The following is a 19,728-nucleotide window of genomic DNA, read 5'->3' on the forward strand; positions in this document are numbered from 1 at the left end:
TCGTGAAATTTTAACAAAATAAAATTAATAAATTGGCGATTACATATATATCACTATGTTCAATATCCGTTACTCATTACTACCTCATTGTTTTGAAATTGGGCTAGACTTGGATGCTCTCAACTGAAACTTTTGCTTTTCTCGAGCAATCTCCAGACTCTGTGCAGTTTGGTCCGAATCGTTAGGGCGCCTCGACCGCAGAATGATTGCTATAGCTTCTTTTGGATCTCTCCTGGTCAATCGCATCAAAATATTTTACTGCGAGAATTCTTAAAAAAAAAATACAAACAAATTATTTGTTTTAATTGAAAACTATTGGCTAAGCATCGCATTGAGAACTGTGACATCGCAGATGGTGGACCATTCCATATATGGATTCTCTGTAGACAGAGTGAAACTTGGGGAGCGCACAGTGTGCGAAACGTTCAATCTATCAGCATTAAGTTAGTAGAAAGCGTAATTGAAGAGTGTTCGGCGAAACGGCCAATCTTTCAGCATTTGACTTTGACTTGACTTTGCTATCTGACTAGCTGGAAAAATAAAGATGGCCTAATGCCCTCTGCACACTTAGCCAATCCCGGGGGAATGGTGGGAATTTTTGAAAGATTGGAAACACCGATTCACATTGACTCCATCCACCATCCATGAGAAAACAGCTGATGCTCACAATTGCGTGCAGTGAAAAATTTGTTCACATCTATAATTTAAATGAATATAAATAACATTGCAACGCAATGCAATAAAAATACATATTCCATGTTTTCTGAGAAGCGGTTTGGGACATTTTAGGTGAAAAATTTACCCGAAAACAACGAGGCGTTTTCTATGGAAAGTTTTCTATAGGTCTAGCATTGTATACTTTGGGCTCTTTTTCTGAGTACAGAAGAGTCGGAAGGCAAGCCAAAAGCGAGTGCAATATCCTGCATTAGTTTTGCAGAGCATTCATAAAAAAATTCCCAAAGGATTTCCGAGTTGTGTGCCTGAGACAATTCTGACATATCAGATGTTAATTTTTTTATTTTTTATTTTCCTGTCTGTCATTGTTTACATTTTCGTAGTGAATTCCGATTTTTTGTTGTGAATGTAAATTAATTATGGTTGCATTTGACAATTATCGAAAAAATAACGCACAGAAACGTTGAATTAGGAACATCCCAGATGGATGGTGGAATAACTGGGACATTTTTGGAACGGCAAAACCTTTCGGACCATCCCAGAAATGGATGGTGGATGGTCCCCAGTGTGAAGAGGCTATTATGGGATATGCCTGTAGTCAAAGCGTGAGAACTATATGCGTCAAGCTGGCGGCAGCGGTGCGGCAGAATTTATAGAAAATTTTACTTTGCGGATACAATTTTGCTGGCTTGGTGTCTGTGTTCTGCTGGAAAACATCATTTTGTGTCAAATAGTGCCTCAGTTTTTCTACTAAAAGCCATTAGACGTGTTTAGAGACTGCTACGAACAATAATGTTGCATTTTGTCTCTGGTGCTATCGCTCTCTACTCAGCAAAATATTCTAAGTCAAATGTTATATGGCTATAATTAAACAGTTATCGATCAAACCACCAACAAGAAATGGCTTACCTCATTTCATATCCATTTTTATACTTCTTTGAATGATTACACTAGTCAACACGATTTTTCCTCAAGGAACAAAACGAACTTTTTCTTAAAGTTTGGGGCTTAAAATGGTTTGTGTTTTTTTTTCATGGCAGACTTTTTTTAAAGATTTTTGAACTGGTATTTTTTTTAAAGCTTTTTTCAGGCGTTCCCTAGTATTACGTGGTTGTAAAGAACTTTGCTATTTGAAAGATAATTGAAACAACTAGAGTTGATACCAAACACTTGTGATTTCAGCTTACCGTCTGGGAAATATAAAGCATTGAAATGCAAATGATGATTTATGGGGTTTACGAATTTTGACTTTAAAAACCAGAAAAGTCAAAAAAAATTATATCTGTCCTCTATTTTTTGTGTATAGGTGCGTTAATTTGGCGTCGTTTAAGGTATCGCTCATTAAAATCTATGGAGAGACTTTGGAGGTAAAATTCGTTAACCAAACCTAAAATATGGAAAAAATGAACAAAAAATACCTTTTTGAAGGCGGCGGGCCCAACTGCCAATTGTGAACAAAGGAACGCGATCAAGTACCAAATGTACAACCCTTGTTCGATACCTTAAACGACGCCAAATTAACGCACCTATACACAAAAAAATAGGGACACAAGATATAATTTTTTTTCGACTTTCTTTTTTAAAGTCAAAATTTCGTAAAAAATACCCACAAAAATCATCATTTTTGCATTTTATATTTCCCAGACGGTAAGCTGAAATCACAAAGTGTTTGGCATCAACTTCTAGCTGTTTCAATTATCTTTTCAAAATAGCAAAGTTCTTTACAACCAGACGTAAGTACTAGAGTTATGTGAAAAAACAAGCGCTACCTCTGAAAAAAGCTAAAAAAAAATACCAGACTTCAAAAATTCTTCAAAAAAAAGTTCTGCCATAGAAAAAAACCATAATTCTTTAAAAAATTTTAAAGCCCCATTATCAGAAAAAGTCGGTTTGGATCCTTGGGGAAAAAAAAGTTCGATTTTGTCGAGTAGTGTTATTGAGAATAATCTGTATTATTGAATACATGAAAAAAAGTGGGTTTCCTGACAAAAATAAACGTTTTTGTTGCAAACTTTTCCTTGTACCAAGCAAAAAAAAAAGAGGGTTATGCTTCGGTTCTCGTAAATTTTTTCCGATTACTATTTTGGAAAAATTCGTACAAATTGAATTGTTTCCGCTCCGGTTTTCGTAACTTTTTGAATGTTTTTAATTCCCTCAAGGCAAAGGCTTTGAGGCTTAATTACACTAGTCAACACGAGAATTAGGCTGTGGCCCAAAATGACTTTTCTTATAGATTTCGGGGTTTAAACATTTTTTTAAACGAATTATGCTTTGTTTTATGGTGTATTTTTTTTAAAGAGTTTTCAGAGGTTGTGCTTCTATTTTTCACATAACTTAATCATCTTATATCTGGTTGCATAGCACTTTTCAGTTCTGAAAAGCTGACAAATGCAGCTATAAATCCGACCCAAACTCTTTGTAAAGAGTCGTCAATAAATTAACATTTAATTGTATGCATCTTCTACCTCTAGTTCAAAATCAAAATGTTCTTTATTTATGATCGGTGTCGTCATCTGCTGATCTCTCTGCTACGTCGATTGCTGGTAACTCTAAAAGCACAATGGCTTCTGATGGAAGTTTTCTTGAATTGTAATATTTTGCTGAGGAGATGAAAGAGAGATAGGGGTTAGAAGAATCCAAGGCTCGGTGAAATAGGTCTGTTAAATTATTCACTCTGCTATTTTTCCTGGCATGAAATATTCGATCACGCTTATAATATTTCTTTCCTTCCAAAGTTTGGCTTCTATTTCTTTTTTTCGATTCAACATTGCGTCTTTGTCTGAATCGCTACTGACTCGCCATTTGTGCAGACCATTTCGGTATGATATGTTTAAAACGAACTTCAAGAATCGAATCCATGCATGCAAAGGACTTACTGTAGATTATTAGGTTTTGGCTTAAATGTTTGACCATTAATATCCGTTATTTTTAAAAATGTTTTGGACCAGCATCACAAATGTGGCATGATTGGGTGGAACGTGTCCCAGTTAAAGTATTTAATACCTTTGCATCAATAAGAGTCATGTGTAAGTTAAAAAAAACTTCTACATTTTTTTGGCTTTCCTCATAAAGAAATGGATTTAAGTTTTCAATTTAAAAAAAACTAAATGTGCTTTTGAACTTAAAATGTATTCCCGACTTTCCTTAGCGAATTCGATTTTAGTGGCCTACAATACTGAATAGACTGTGGGTTTTGGTTCCTCCAGATTATTTGTTCATGTTCATCGATCATTTGATGTGGGATTATTGTCGTAACGAACCAAGATTGGTTCAGGCTTTGTGGTTCTACTTCATTAAACCCTTGCTTGAATATACTCTCCCCAGTAGAACCGTCAAATACGTAGCTTACTGATAGCGTTATTTTACTTATATTCGAGAATTGTTCGAAAACTGGGCTTTGAAGTAAAATTATTCGAGATTCAGTGTGGTCCAGTAAGCTCTGCAAAGACACTTCAGCAATAGTTTCTGATATACTCATATTCCGAGGTCTGTACTGTTTTTCAGCTTCCTTCACCTTCTCATAGCTTGGAAATATGTTGGAATTCTTTTCAATATTCATTGCTCGTATGTTTTTGTATTGTTGCAGGGAAAACGAATTTTCAATAATAAAGGCTAAGGACTTATCAAGTGATATGTGAAAGTTTTTCCATTAGCTTTGATTTGTTTGCAGTCTTTAAGGTTTCATTTAGAATATGTGAGGTGTCTTTATCCCGAGATTTCTTAGCAGACATGTCAGCTGCGTAAATAAGGAGAGTTGTTGACTTTTCTTTAGAAAGCTCCGAAGCCAATTTTTGTTTCAAACGCGAAGGAGGATGCTTCATAAGCTAGAAACGGCCGTCCACCTTTATCCTTGTCTCGTTTAATGGAAAATGATATTTCTGATGCGAGCCAGCTCTCATTTGTTTGTTTAAATCGCTCAACATGTCTGTTTGCTTTATCCAACATCTTATTATTTTGGGCAATGGAGTTTTTTATTTTTATGTCATTCAGAGCAGTCTCTGGAAGAGAATCTTCATTTGTTTGCTGGCACATCAAGTCAAAGGTAGCGCTTATGCTGCGCCGATTGCTCAACCAAATTTCCAGCAAATCGCCTCGACGAATATTGACCATGTCTGAATACATGAAAATAATTCGAAATTGCGCAAATATGCGCATAAGTTCCCAGTCGGACTTCCCAGTAGGACTTCTAGAGCGGTTCTTTTTCATGCAAGAACCAGTGATTTATACATGACGTTTTGGTTTCCAAATTACACAGGGCGGAACACGCCAGCACCGGTACATTTGGAAGTAGGTAGGGAACTGGTGGTTGTTGTAATTTCAACTTCGTGAAACGCTTGGGTTTCGCTTCCAGTTGTACTTTCCGAAAGAAGCATTACAGAACACATATTTGGCATGTATCGAGAACCGTTACATAGGAACCTATGAAGAACCGTTCTGGAACTGTTCCAATGCAATCATTCCTTATCACATCCCTGGCATGTATCAAAAACCGTTCCTTGAGAAGGTATGCAGCATGCATGCATGCATGCATGAAAGAGCGTTCTAAAAGAACGCGGGATTAACCCATAACCTAAACCCATCCACCCTAAATAAATATCACTGCATGAACATCGTGAACATTAAAACATCACTTAACTTGTATCAACATATATTAACACCACTATTAATACTTACATTTCGTTTAGTTCTCCTTAGTTTGAAGAACTTATGTACATATGTATATCACATTCCATCGTTGAGGTTATGTTCATGTGCATGTACATGTTCAAAGAGAAATATGTATATTATGCATTATTTATTGTTTATTTTAATATTCTTAAGGTGCAGGTCGAACTGCCACAACAATCTGCCAATACTTACGTGGTAAAATAAACAGTTTCAGGCACTTAAGTTTCACTTTTTAACAATTGTTGGCAGAGAGCACAGATAAACGCTCAATTTTCACCGGCTTCAAAACGCAAGTGATGAAATAAGAGAACACGAGAAAAAACCGCGTGCGTTCTTGCATTTTCCCTTTTGTTATTTTTTTTTTTGTCCTACCACCTTGCCGAGGGTACGAATTTTTCTTCGAAAACATTCTTTATGCCTTCTAATAGAAGCGAGAAGTTCACGCATCGAAAACGTTCGCTGGTAGAGGGGGAAGAGACGAAGTTAATGCCGAACCGATTCCCGATCGTTCGTTTTTTCACGAAGCGGCCTATGCATTCTCTATGCATTTTAATAGAAGCAAGAAATTCATGTATAAAAATCGTCTGTCCGCGAACATTTTCGATGCGTGAATTTCTCGCTTCTATAAGAATGCATAGAGAATGCATAAGCCGCTTCGTGAAAAAAACGAACGATCGGGAATCGGTTTGGGGTTCATTCCATATTTTTCTGTGCAAAAATATGCATGATAGAACCATTCTTTGTGGAATCGGTTCCACTAAACCTGCCAGGGAAGTAGTGAAGAACCAGTACTATGTTGCAACCACTTCTACAAGGTCCGACTGGGATCTTACTACTTCTACTCCAACAAAGAATACTTTTTTGAGGATAGGCTAGAAATAAACATTTGCCAATAAAAGCATTAAAATCAGAACGAAACAAAACACCATCTAACTAAAGCATTCTAAACTACATTTTTAACACCTTGATGTAAACTGTCCATATTAAATAAAATTGTATGGTGGCTTTAAATGGAGCTGGTGGATCTTCAAACGTAGACAATGTGTACAGCCAGAAACAATAAAAATTTTGACAGGCTCAAACAGCCGAATTTAAAGGGCTACCAAGCCAGGGATGGCCACAAAAATATTTTTTTGATATTTTTTATACAGAATGGACATTTATTTAAAGGGAGTAATAATAAAATGATGAAAAATGATGATAATATTACAACTTAATTTTGGGGTTAATGCCAAAAATAAAGGCATTTCCGCCCATTGCGGATTTTGAATAAACCAATTGTTTTGATATGAATAAATCAATAAAACTGCAAAATGAACCCTTTTTAAGCCCAATTCGGAGCAAGATATTTAATATTAATTATATTGAAAGCATTCTGTATTTCTTTAATTAAGCATTAGAAAAAATAGCTCATTGTAATAAAACTTCCTTTACGTCAAACGTGTGCATACTTTTTGTGCAAATTGTGATAATATTTGTAGTCATTTGTAGTTCTACCTAATGGCATCGTTTTAAAATGCCAAAACAAAACTAACAAACCATTTCTACACATTATTGCCATTGCATTTATGTCAAAAATCCCGTTCGCCTAAGTGCAGACCCATGGCAGCACAAATAAAAGCATAGCGATCATTATACCAAAAACTGGTAATTGTAATGAACTGCATGGTTTATATTCTAATATGTTGCCTTCGTAGCTCTTCGATGGCCAACAGTCTCGCTAAAAGCATTTTTATTAAGTTTACCGTATAACTCCGATGTCCGTTCTTTTTGAACATCTGATTGCTGCCATGCTAGAGTTGCCGAGTACATTGTTTTGGATGTTTTTTTTGCTTTGAAATTATAAAAGTAGAGCTTTGAACAATCAATTATTTTATATCATAAAAGGAAAAAAATTAAAAACCAATTGTTTTGATATGATAAAATCAATAAAGCTGCAAAATGAACCCTATTCGAATTGAATCTTGAAAGGTGTCAACCCCAGCCTTAGTTCGAATTTGGTTTGTGACAATGTTAAGAAAAATCAAATCGCTCGGAATTCTGTGGCACGGCGGAAATTTTTAAGCGGAAATCCTCTGCGCGGTTTCCCATTTCACTAGTGATTTCTGTGGCACCCCTGTATAAATAATTTTTATTCACTTTTAACTTATTAGGATATACGAAAATCAATTTGTAATTATATACAGGGGTGCCACAGAAATATACTTTACAGCAGACTTGTAGGGCTGACCTAGCAGGTTCAGAATATAACTTGAGGCAACAGAACGGAACGCCATGTAATAAGGTCTGTTTAAATCGCAGCCCGGAATGTGTGTGTTGAGGAGAAGGTTTAATGACTCGTCGCTGGACGTTGTCCAATACTGGTCGGCTTTCGTCAGGTAGTCTAGAGTGGGTGCTTTTTTAGAGAGAGCTCTCCGCAAGCACGAAGCTTCTGAGTTGCTCTCGATTTCGCTGCAGAGCTTGCGCCATGAGGCTTTCTTAAGTTCTTTGTTGTTGGTTGTCAGACTGGTCTTGTAATCGGCCCAGTTCTGCTTAACATTTACAGCTTTCACTCCATTGAAGAGTCTCCGTCAGGCTTTACGGAGTGCCCCCAGTTTTTTAGTCCACCATTCACGTATCTTCCAGCCCCTTGTTTTACTAGAGAGGCAGGATTTATCGAGCGCCTTACTGCAGGCGTCGGTAAATGTTTTAACAAGGCGGGTCGTAGCCTCTCGTGAAATCTTCATGGGGGGATTCAGGGAGATCGTTGAGATCTTGTCCGAATTGTTGCCAGAATCAACGAAATGACAAATGTCTTGCCTGTCCCACCGAGAGCATCGAGAAAGTAAATGTCTTCCGTTCCCTCGTCAAGAACCTTCTTAAGCCAATTGTACACGTTCTTTCGGCCAGCTTATCTCGATCTTGCTCCCGTTGCAAGTCGCAATTGAATGAATCATGCATCGAACGATTTGGCGCTGGCATTCCCATTGCCGACAGCAAACTGCCGCACATGAACACCCAAAAAAAAAATATTTCTTCCATCAGAACTAACGCTTTGTTGCAAATTTCTTCGTTAATTTCAAGATTGAAATTCGAATTTGTTGTGCGAACTCTGTGCAAAATATCGTCAGCCATCTCATTCTTGTATTTGTCGACAGATAACATGGGGATATGATGAACGCATACAATGAACGATACGTACGATTTGATATACTCGCGCAGAAACAGTTGCATCGGTTGAGTCCCAATGTGTATCGTTATCGAGCAAATTCAAACATTGGCAAGCAAAAAAAGTGGCACACAGCACACCATCCACAGTACGCAAGGAAGCGAAGGATCCAGGGTCTCTAATGTTCACCAAAAGCAAGCGAAGATAGAAGCGTAGTCATGCATGTGGCGCGTGCTTCCAACATTAGTAGCTGGGAGAATGGGCAGAATGGGAAGATGTGAAACCTATTCAATGGCACCATCTACCAACCACCATCCATAAAAAACAGCTGGTGCGTCGGAAAATTGGTTCACTTTTATAAATTTGTAGAAAAAAATCTGTGTGTAAGCGGCTATCTCCGCAACGCGTGCACCAAATAGAATGCTGCTTTTTTTAATTGATAGAGATTGTGGCGTGGTTTGTACAAGCGAATTTGTACACTGCTACAAGTGTATTTCAAAATTTCGCCCCGCTCCCTTCCACCCACACAAAGAAAGAAAATCTGTGGCAGGCACATTTTTAAAGATACGATAAAACTAAAAACGCATTATCGTAGAAAATGACCATATCTACCAGACTGCCGAATCTGAATCAGATCGGATCATAATTATAGCCAGAATGAAGAAATTAATTTTCAGTTGCTTCCCCTGCCCCCTCCAGCAAACGACAACGCAACTCATTTTCCTTCTCGCTCGCACACTATGCCGCGTTCAACCCCTAGCGGAGAAGATGTAGAATCTAATAGTACATGTATAATCTACATGTTAGATGTATAATATACATTATATATGTAGATGTAGATAACAGATGTAGCAAAAAAATTTCAAATATAAATTTTTTTTTTTAATTCTTAAATTCTAATAATAAAAAATCATATGCTCAAAAATGTAAATACTGACTGAGTACGGGTATAAGTAGAGTCGCGTCTTTAGAAGCGACTCACACGTTCCTTCTCGTTTATAAATAGGTTCCTCAATAATTAAAAATTAATCAAAATTATCTTAAATTTTGTCGAAAAGTGTGTGTTTGAACGCCTATTTCATTTCATTTCTCCGCAAGGCGTGCACCAAATTGCATGCGTTTTTTTTAAATGCTAGCCAGAGTATGAGGCATTGTTTCTATACTGTCAACAACATTTCATACCAAAGGAACGCGATCAGCTATCAAGTGTACAACCCTTTTTCTTTTGCTTTGTTCCCAATTTGTTGGTCCCAACCTTCCAAAAGGTATTTTTTTTGTTCATTTTTTCATATTTTTGGTTTGGTTAACGATTTTTAGCTCCAAAGTTTCCCCATACATTTTAATGAACAATACCTTAAACGACGCCTAATTAATGCACCTACACAAAAAACATAGAGAACACAGGATATAAGTTTTTTTCGACTTTTCCTGAGTTTTTAAAGTTAAAATTTCGTAAGAAATACCGCACGAAAATCATCATTTTTGCATTTACATATATGCTTTATATTTCCCAGACGGTAAGCTGAAGTCACAAAATGCTTGGGCTTAACTTCTAGCTATTTTTATTATCTTTTCAAAGTAGCAAAGTTCTTTACAACCAGTCGTAATATACTAGAGTTACGTGAAAAAAAGAAGCGCTACCACTGAAAAAAGCTTTACAAACAAACACCAGACTTAAAAAATTAAAAAAAAAAAAGTTCTGCCATAAAAAAAAACCATAATTCTCAAAAACATTTTAAAGTCCCATTTCTATCAGAAAAAGTTGGTTTGGATCCTTGAGGAAAAAAAAGTTGGATTTTGTCGAGTAGTGTTATCAATGTGCTCAGAGTGGGGACGGCGCTGGTAGGGCAACAGCTCTGCTCGGCTACGCAAGCTGTTGCACTAGTTATGATCTTAGGTTGGGGTAAGATCAGTGATCTTGGAATATTCCTTGTATTTGGTGGTTTGATGCGAATTAAGTACGACCGGAGTGTTTGAAGTTCCATTATATTCTGATTATATTTCTCATTCTTAGGTTTTAAGCTTAGTTACAATTTGCTGGCCTTGCTCTTCATTCTTCAATCGTAACGGATATTTGGTTGCTGAGGTCTGGTCTTGTTTGTGCAATTGGAGCCGGTGCAACTTTGTTGCAGAGTTGACATTGTTGATGTTTGTCTTGCTATTCTAGCCGAAGTGGTTTCGGCGGGGCGAGGGTGAGGCTAGGTGCTGAGGTGGTAACTCACCCCCCTCAGTCTGAGCTACCGACCATAGCGGAGGAATGGTTGGTGTGAAGGTGGGAGTTGGGCTGAACGTGGGGTTCGGGGTAGTTGTTGCGTAGATGGTCGTCCTTTTTGAAAACCAAACGGTGCATATCGCGCCCACCAGTAGTACTCCGAGAGCTGCATACGTTGTTGTAGCCTGTATCACCATTCCGGCTCGCATTCTTCCAATTTCCAAGTTAGTTTTGATGTCTTCCATCCTTAGTTCGTGGACCCCCCATTTCTTGAGTTGTTCTGTCTTTCTTCATCGACCTTATCTGTGGAATCTCGAGCTTCAGGTGTCCCGCTTCTAGCTGCTCTTCTGCCTCGTATTGGATGTTGTTAACTACTGCTCCGCATTCGTTGAAAATGATCATTGCTGACCCGCTGAATATTTCTTCTGGTCCGCAATCCGTTTGTATCTTCACGTTCTCGGCGTTGAAAATTGCAATATATACTTTTTCCGGTTCAAAAATTTCTCTGCGGAATCCTATATCCATTGTCTCACACTCCGCTGCCTCTCCATTCATCAGACTTCTCAGACAACCTTCGTTGATTCTCTTTACAATCTTATCATTTCTACATGTATAAAGTTTCCTTATTTGTTGACATTTGTTCTTATAATAATAAATTTTGTTGTTATTATAAGTTACAAAATTAGGTGTTATTACAAATTCTGTTTTATTTATGGGTAATGGTAGTATTCTTTTCAGTAAATACGTTTCGTTATTAAAAATTGGTAGGCTTATTGAAAATATTAAGTCAGTACCATTCATTATAGCCTTTAGTTCTAAAAATGCATACATGTGTTCCTCTGATGATATCTGAACTCTTTGGTCCTCTAAATGTTGTTTAATTCTTCGTGATTCTTCTTTATTCAATATGAACTTAGGAATTATTCCTACCCTTGCTAATAGTAAGTGTCTGGTTTCCCAGCCTGATATTCCCCAATAAATTCCTTAAAATAGCCAGTGGAGCAAATTAACGTAATCTCACCTTTGTTTCCTATTTGCATTGCCCACTGCATATATATATTGTAACCGATTATAATTACTCACGGCAGCTGCCGTTCTTTCGCTTCTTTATATCTCCTTCTTCATTTGCTGTTCTCTCGCATTATCTCTCTCTATCTATCGCTCGTGCTCGGCTCAGCAGCAGCCGAGCTTCTATCGCTTCTTTCGTTCCCTCTCTCGCTTGCATTAGGGCACTGGCAATTCGGTCCGCCTGCCCTCTTTTAGTCTTTAATTGATCGTCATCATTATCGCACTCACGTTCTACCGTCTTGATCAATCACTCACTTCTCTCGCATATTGATCAGACCCTGCGTCTTCAATTCTCGCTTTGATTTGATCAACCGGCACCTCTCGCTTTATTTCGCTACACCTACGCACCCCATATTTCGCCTACTTACAAATAAACTGTACACACATAAAGTATATTGAATCGCTCGACTTTTTAATTTAATCTAAATTCAACAGCTAGTGAAAAAGCTCGCTAGCTCAACAGTAAGCTTTCCGTTACTTCGTTAAGATTCAATGCTATCATGTCTATCGTGATTGAAATTCTGTCAATGTATTCTATCCTATAAATTCTCCTATCTTCTTCCACAAATTTTTACTTATCCCGTTTTTATAGTTGTTAATAAAAGAGTTTACCCTAACCTGTTCTTCGTTAATATGTTGAGTTAAGTTTTTAAACATTATAATGTACCTATTGTCCATGTTCTGCTGTGTACTTATTTCTTCATTCAACTTTCTCTCCTCCTCCTGTACCTTTCTGATCTCCTGTTCTAATCTTTCCGCATCTTCTGCATCTAGATTTCCTGTGATTGCCTTTACTACTGACCCTAATCCGTTAATCAACCCCCTCTTACTTCCCTTCTTGGGAGTTATCGTTTCTATTTTTCCTTTTACCAGGTCCAATTTGTTTTGAAGTGCCCTAACTAAATCCTTTGTTTCGCTATCTTCTTGTATAGTCCTGAGCGTTTTCTCCAAATGGCCAACGCTCTTTACATATTCCTCTACTCGGACTATATGTATGGCTGATCCTAATGTAATTTGTGCAATAGGCTCGTCCTTTTCAAACTCCCTGATTTCAAACGTTCCTTTCGTCTCCATCACTGCAACCCATCTGAAATTATTATTGATCCTTAGTCTTGGTCAATTTCCTAATATTCTCTTTGTGAATCTGTGGTTTTGTTGTATTTATCGTTAAATTATTGTCAGTTGCTACTTTATGTGTGGTGAACCTTGGTGTCAACTTGTCCCGCCTATTTTCTTTCTTAAAAATCGTGTCGTTGGGGTTTACCTCTATTGGGTCCTGCCTATCCTCGTTCGCTGCTTTAATTCTCTTAATCTTTTGTTCTTCTACCCTTTCCTTTACTCTTGGGTATATTTCTGCCTGGAATGCATTAATTTTTTTGGAGATAATCGTGCTCATTACTGAACGCCACGTTACCCATAAAATTGTGCGTTCTTCCAGTGAACAGCTCGTGTGGCGTAAACTTTGTTGCTGAATGAATCGAGTTGTTGTATGTAATAAATGCTTCCTTCACTATATCTTCGTGTTTTATCTCTAACTTCTTTTCCTTTTTCTTCTCTAAATTTCTGTTATTGTTGAATGCAGTCTTTCGACTGTTGCATTACTCGAGGACTGTTGAAAGGATGTTGTGTGCAATTCTATCTCGAATTGCTTACAAAAATCCTTAAACAGATTGGAAGAAAATTCTACCCCTTGATCGCAAACTATTTTACTAGGGATCCCAAAAAGCGCCATTAAGTCCCTCAATGATGTGACCACATTTATGCTATCCCTAGCTGGAATTGTGTATCCCCACGCATACCTGGAGAATTTATCGATGACCGTTAAGACATACTTTTTGTTTACAAAGTATAAATCTATATGCACTATTTGCATTGGTTTGGCCGGGGTTTCTGTTACACTATATTTTATTTTCTGAGGTTTTCTATCGTATTTCATTTTCTGACATCTGTCGCAGTGGTTAATCGTCTGTGCTATTATTGGCTTCATATGTGGGAATTATAAGATTCTTTTGAGGTGGGTTAGTGTTTCCTCTATTCCCCTATGATTATTTCTTTCATGATGCTCTTTGACTGCCTTTTCCTGCTGGTCTCTTTCTATTACTTCTGGTAGTATAACTGTGCATCTTATGGCTTTATAAATTCTGCTGTGGGCAAAATACTTACAATAAGCATTCTGTATAACTATAACCAGCTCGTCTGGTATAAAAATTGCCACCGTTCTATTGGGCTTCAGAATCTCTTTAAGCTTGCGTCCTATTGTCTATTCTTCAAAGTTATCCTCGGTCCATGTTATCCTAATCTTGTTCCTAAAGGGGACTTCCTTCACTTTTCTAGCTGGGGCTCCCTTTTTTACTACTTTTTGAATATTATAATCATTTAATGGTTTCTCCGATATAGGAAATCCGAGGTGTAAGTCTTCGTCTCCAAAATGTATGGTTTCCCCGTTAGTCGCTACTTCTGACACGTTTTCCAGCATGTTAATCTCTGGCTGTATCCTACTTAAGGCGTCTGCCACTACATTGAGGGATCCTTTCTTGTATAAGATTTCATAATCGTATTCTAGCAATTGCAGTTTCCACTTAACCAACTTTGAATCTGGTTCTTTTATACTCATTAACCAAGTCAGCGGTCTGTGATGCGTGACTATTTTAAATCTCTGTCCGAATAGATAGTGTCTGAAGTGCTTTATCGTTGCGTAGTTTATTTCCGCGTCTGACAATGTTCTACTAGCATATGCCAACGGTCTGTCCGCTCCCAAGTGTCCTTGGGACAGGACAGCTCCTACGGCATAATTGCTAGCATCTGCTGCAAAATGGGGTCGTTACACAGCAATGTCTTACATGTTTCGAATGTTTCTGTGAATTCTGAGTCAATTTGTACTGGTTTTTTCCCTTTAAGCTGCCTAGTTAGCGGTTTTGTTATGGCCGCGAAATCCTTTACAAACTTCCTGTAATATCCTAAAAGTCCCAAGAATGATTTTATTTGTTTCCTTGTCTTTGGGATTGGAAACTTCTTTATTGCTTCAATCTTCTTGGGATTCGGCTTAACTCCCTCTAAAGTTACTACATGACCTAAGTATTCTACCTCCTTCCTCAAAAATTCTGTCTTGTCTAATTGCAGTTTGAAGTTAGCGTTCTCTAATTTTGCGAACACCCTGTTCAAGTCGCTCAAGTCGCTCATGTACACCATGATGTCATCCATATATATAAGGCAAAATTTCCCCAACAAGTCCCCGAAAAGGTTATTCATTAATCTTTGGAACGTCGCTGGGGCATTACTTAGCCCGTAAGGCATCCTCACATATTCAAAGTGACCTCCTTCCACAGGAAGGAAAGGAAAAGAAAGCTTTTAGTGCTATGTCCTCGTACCACTTGGTTCTTTCCTTCCTTAGCAACGAGTTTGGTTCTTTCACCTTACCCAACCAGATGAGGGCCTTTCTTAAGTCCAATACCTTTTGATATAGTGGCTCTAAATTCAACTTTTTCTCCTTTATGTGTGTAAGCTCCATGATTAAATCCTGCTCAGATCTTTTATCCCTAAAATGAGACACCAATGCCTTCTTAATGTTGTCCCAATTCAAATCTACCTCATTCAGCTCCAATGCCCCATCAGCCGCTCCTATTACCTTGCTTCTTATAGCCCTAAGGGCTATAACCCCTACCGATGACCTTTCCTCTCCTTTTATAAGGCCTAATATCTGCTCTACCGCTGATATAAATCCATCTAACTTCTCTACACCTCCTTCATACTTTGGTATAATCTCTACTAACTCTATGACTCGAATCGCTTCGAGTAATTTTGTGTTGCTAGGTTGGGTCATTTCTAATTGTTCCTGGTTCTCGTTACTACCTGCTAAAGCCTCCGTGTCTAACGGAATAACCCTTTGGCTACTGCTTTCCTTTGACATGTAGTCTATTTCGATTACTTTTTCTTATTTTACGTATTTTATAATGTTTGTGTGTATGGTGATTTGTGTAAGGTGTGTATCGTATCTTAATTATAATGTGTGCTTGTGTAATTCTATAATGTGTGTTACTTAAGTACTTATACTAGATCGAGTTTGCCCTTGTGTATCCTTGTGTTCGTGAAATGGAGTCTGCAATTGATTAAAATGAGTAACTTTTCGATCGTACTTTTCTAATAATATGGTGTGCCGTGAAATGGTTTATTCTTCGTTTATGGTTATTCAATCGCCTTATATGCGTCTTTTTATTTACTTTGTCGCTTTACCTTACACGCTGAAGCTAGTCACGATACTGTGCGTTACAGTATTCGTAACCAATCGCGGACAGTCGTGTCTCCCTGGTAGCGTTTCCTTGTTCGATTTCCCTGTCACCCCTATGCTAGGCAACCGCACTGTGCGTTACAGTACATTTCCCTACGCATGTGAGTGACTGGAACTTGTAATTGACTCTTCACTTTTATCAGTTATTTTTTTTTTATTCTTTTCCCTTTGCCACCCCTCTGCTGGGCGTCCGCACTGTGCGTTACAATACTTTGCCCTACGCATGTGAGTGACTTGGATTGCGTATCTTTTAATTTGTATTACCTCCTTCACGGAGTCTTGCCCATCACCATTTTCGGTGTTTTATTCTTTTGTCTTTTGAGCCCTCTATCTGTGGTTTGTGGTTTCTCATCTTCGACCGTTCGATGCTCGACTCGACCCGACGGAGTGTTAGCGTTGCCTCCGTCGAACCAAACCGTCGCTGCTGCAGTCCCAGCCAACAGCCCGATCGTCAGCACGATTACTCGTACGCTCGACTCTCGGCCTGACGTCGAACCGACCGCAACTGCCCGACTCACAGTCGAACCACCGCCGCTCGACTACAACCGATCGAGCCGCATCCGCTCGAACCGCACCCGGTCGAACCGCAGCCGATCGAACCGCAAACGATCGAACCACGCACAATCGAACCGCTTCCGCTCGAGCCGCCGTCCGCCGTTCGAACACGTTCCACGTTCCACGACGCTTTTGCACTCTTTTCTCCTCACTCCCTTCTGACAATTTATTTGCAATAATTATGCTCGCTTTGGCCCAAATAACTCGAGTCTCCACTGCCCTGGCCGACGTGCCATATCATCTTTCTCTTAATTTTTGTCCATTTCACTGCTCACCATTGTATTCACATAGTTTCCATTCTCACGATTTGACAATTCATTACATTATTATTTCTTTATTCTTCATTTTCTCCTCCATTTCACGTCACTCTACTCACACGTACATATATTCAGATATCTTTCCTTACAGGATTGTTAGTGCCGCTATTTTCCAAGACATCTCCTGCGTGGTTCTCTCTCGCTGTCTCGGTCTTCTAGGGTCCTACTTCCTCCAGATTTCCGCCCGTTAACGAGAGTGTCCGACTGCGCCAGTTATGATCTTAAGTTGGGGTGAGATCAGTGATCTTGGAATATTCCTTGTATTTGGTGGTTTGATGCGAATTAATTACGACCGGAGTGCTTGAAGTTCCATTATATTCTGATTATATTTTTCATTCTTAGGTTTTAAGCTTAGTTACAATTTGCTGGCCTTGCTCTGTTGGCTGGCAGAGAATCAGCTTACTCTTCATTCTTCAATCGTAACGGATATTTGGTTGCTGAGGTCTGGTCTTGTTTGTGCAATTGGAGCCAGTGCAACTTTGTTGCAGAGTTGACATTGTTGATGTTTGTCTTGCTATTCTAGCCGAAGTGGTTTCGGCGGGGCGAGGGTGAGGGTAGGTGCTGAGGTGGTAACTCACCCCCCTCAGTCTGAGCTACCGACCATAACGGAGGAATGGTTGGTGTGAAGGTGGGAGTTGGGCTGAACGTGGGGTTCGGGGTAGTTGTTGCGTAGATGGTCGTCCTTTTTGAAAACCAAACGGTGCATATCGCGCCCACCAGTAGTACTCCGAGAGCTGCATACGTTGTTGTAGCCTGTATCACCATTCCGGCTCGCATTCTTCCAATTTCCAAGTTAGTTTTGATGTCTTCCATCCTTAGTTCGTGGACCCCCCATTTCTTGAGTTGTTCTGTCTTTCTTCATCGACCTTATCTGTGGAATCTCGAGCTTCAGGTGTCCCGCTTCTAGCTGCTCTTCTGCCTCGTATTGGATGTTATTAACTACTGCTCCGCATTCGTTGAAAATGATCATTGCTGACCCGCTGAATATTTCTTCTGGTCCGCAATCCGTTTGTATCTTCACGTTCTCGGCGTTGAAAATTGCAATATATACTTTTTCCGGTTCAAAAATTTCTCTGCGGAATCCAAGGATATAGGAGTGTCTCACACTCCGCTGCCTCTCCATTCATCAGACTTCTCAGACAACTTTCGTTGATTCTCTTTACAATCTTATCATTTCTACATGTATAAAGTTTCCTTATTTGTTGACATTTGTTCTTATAATAATAAATTTTGTTGTTATTATAAGCTACAAAATTAGGTGCTATTACAAATTCTGTTTTATTTATGGGTAATGGTAGTATTCTTTTCAGTAAATACGTTTCGTTATTGAAAAATGGTAGGCTTATTGAGAATATTAAGTCAGTACCATTCATTATAGCCTTTAGTTCTAAAAATGCATACATGTGTTCCTCTGATGATATCTGAACTCTTTGGTCCTCTAAATTTTGTGTAATTCTTCGTGATTCTTCTTTATTCAATATGAACTTAGGAATTATTCCTACCCTTGCTAATAGTAAGTGTCTGGTTTCCCAGCCTGATATTCCCCAATAAATTCCTTAAAATAGCCAGTGGAGCAAATTAACGTAATCTCACCTTTGTTTCCTATTTGCATTGCCCACTGCATATATATATTGTAACCGATTATAATTACTCACGGCAGCGGCCGTTCTTTCGCCTCTTTATATCTCCTTCTTCATTTGCTGTTCTCTCGCATTATCTCTCTCTATCTATCGCTCGTGCTCGGCTCAGCAGCAGCCGAGCTTCTATCGCTTCTTTCGTTCCCTCTCTCGCTTGCATTAGGGCACTGGCAATTCGGTCCGCCTGCCCTCTTTTAGTCTTTAATTGATCGTCATCATTATCGCACTCACGTTCTACCGTCTTGATCAATCACTCACTTCTCTCGCATATTGATCAGACCCTGCGTCTTCAATTCTCGCTTTGATTTGATCAACCGGCACCTCTCGCTTTATTTCGCTACACCTACGCACCCCATATTTCGCCTACTTACAAATAAATTGTACACACATAAAGTATATTGAATCGCTCGACTTTTTAATTTAATCTAAATTCAACAGCTAGTGAAAAAGCTCGCTAGCTCAACAGTAAGCTTTCCGTTATTTCGTTAAGATTCAATGCTATCATGTCTATCGTGATTGAAATTCTGTCAATGTATTCTATCCTATAAATTCTCCTATCTTCTTCCACAAATTTTTACTTATCCCGTTTTTATAGTTGTTAATAAAAGAGTTTACCCTAACCTGTTCTTCGTTAATATGTTGAGTTAAGTTTTTAAACATTATAATGTACCTATTGTCCATGTTCTGCTGTGTACTTATTTCTTCATTCAACTTTCTCTCCTCCTCCTGTACCTTTCTGATCTCCTGTTCTAATCTTTCCGCATCTTCTGCATCTAGATTTCCTGTGATTGCCTTTACTACTGACCCTAATCCGTTAATCAACCCCCTCTTACTTCCCTTCTTGGGAGTTATCGTTTCTATTTTTCCTTTTACCAGGTCCAATTTGTTTTGAAGTGCCCTAACTAAATCCTTTGTTTCGCTATATTCTTGTATAGTCCTGAGCGTTTTCTCCAAATGGCCAACGCTCTTTACATATTCCTCTACTCGGACTATATGTATGGCTGATCCTAATGTAATTTGTGCAATAGGCTCGTCCTTTTTAAACTCCCTGATTTCAAACGTTCCTTTCGTCTCCATCACTGCAACCCATCTGAAATTATTATTGATCCTTAGTCTTGGTCAATTTCCTAATATTCTCTTTGTGAATCTGTGGTTTTGTTGTA

The sequence above is a fragment of the Drosophila obscura genome, unplaced genomic scaffold (genome assembly GCF_018151105.1).
Source record: "Drosophila obscura isolate BZ-5 IFL unplaced genomic scaffold, ASM1815110v1 contig_139, whole genome shotgun sequence".
Lineage (NCBI taxonomy): Eukaryota > Metazoa > Arthropoda > Insecta > Diptera > Drosophilidae > Drosophila > Drosophila obscura.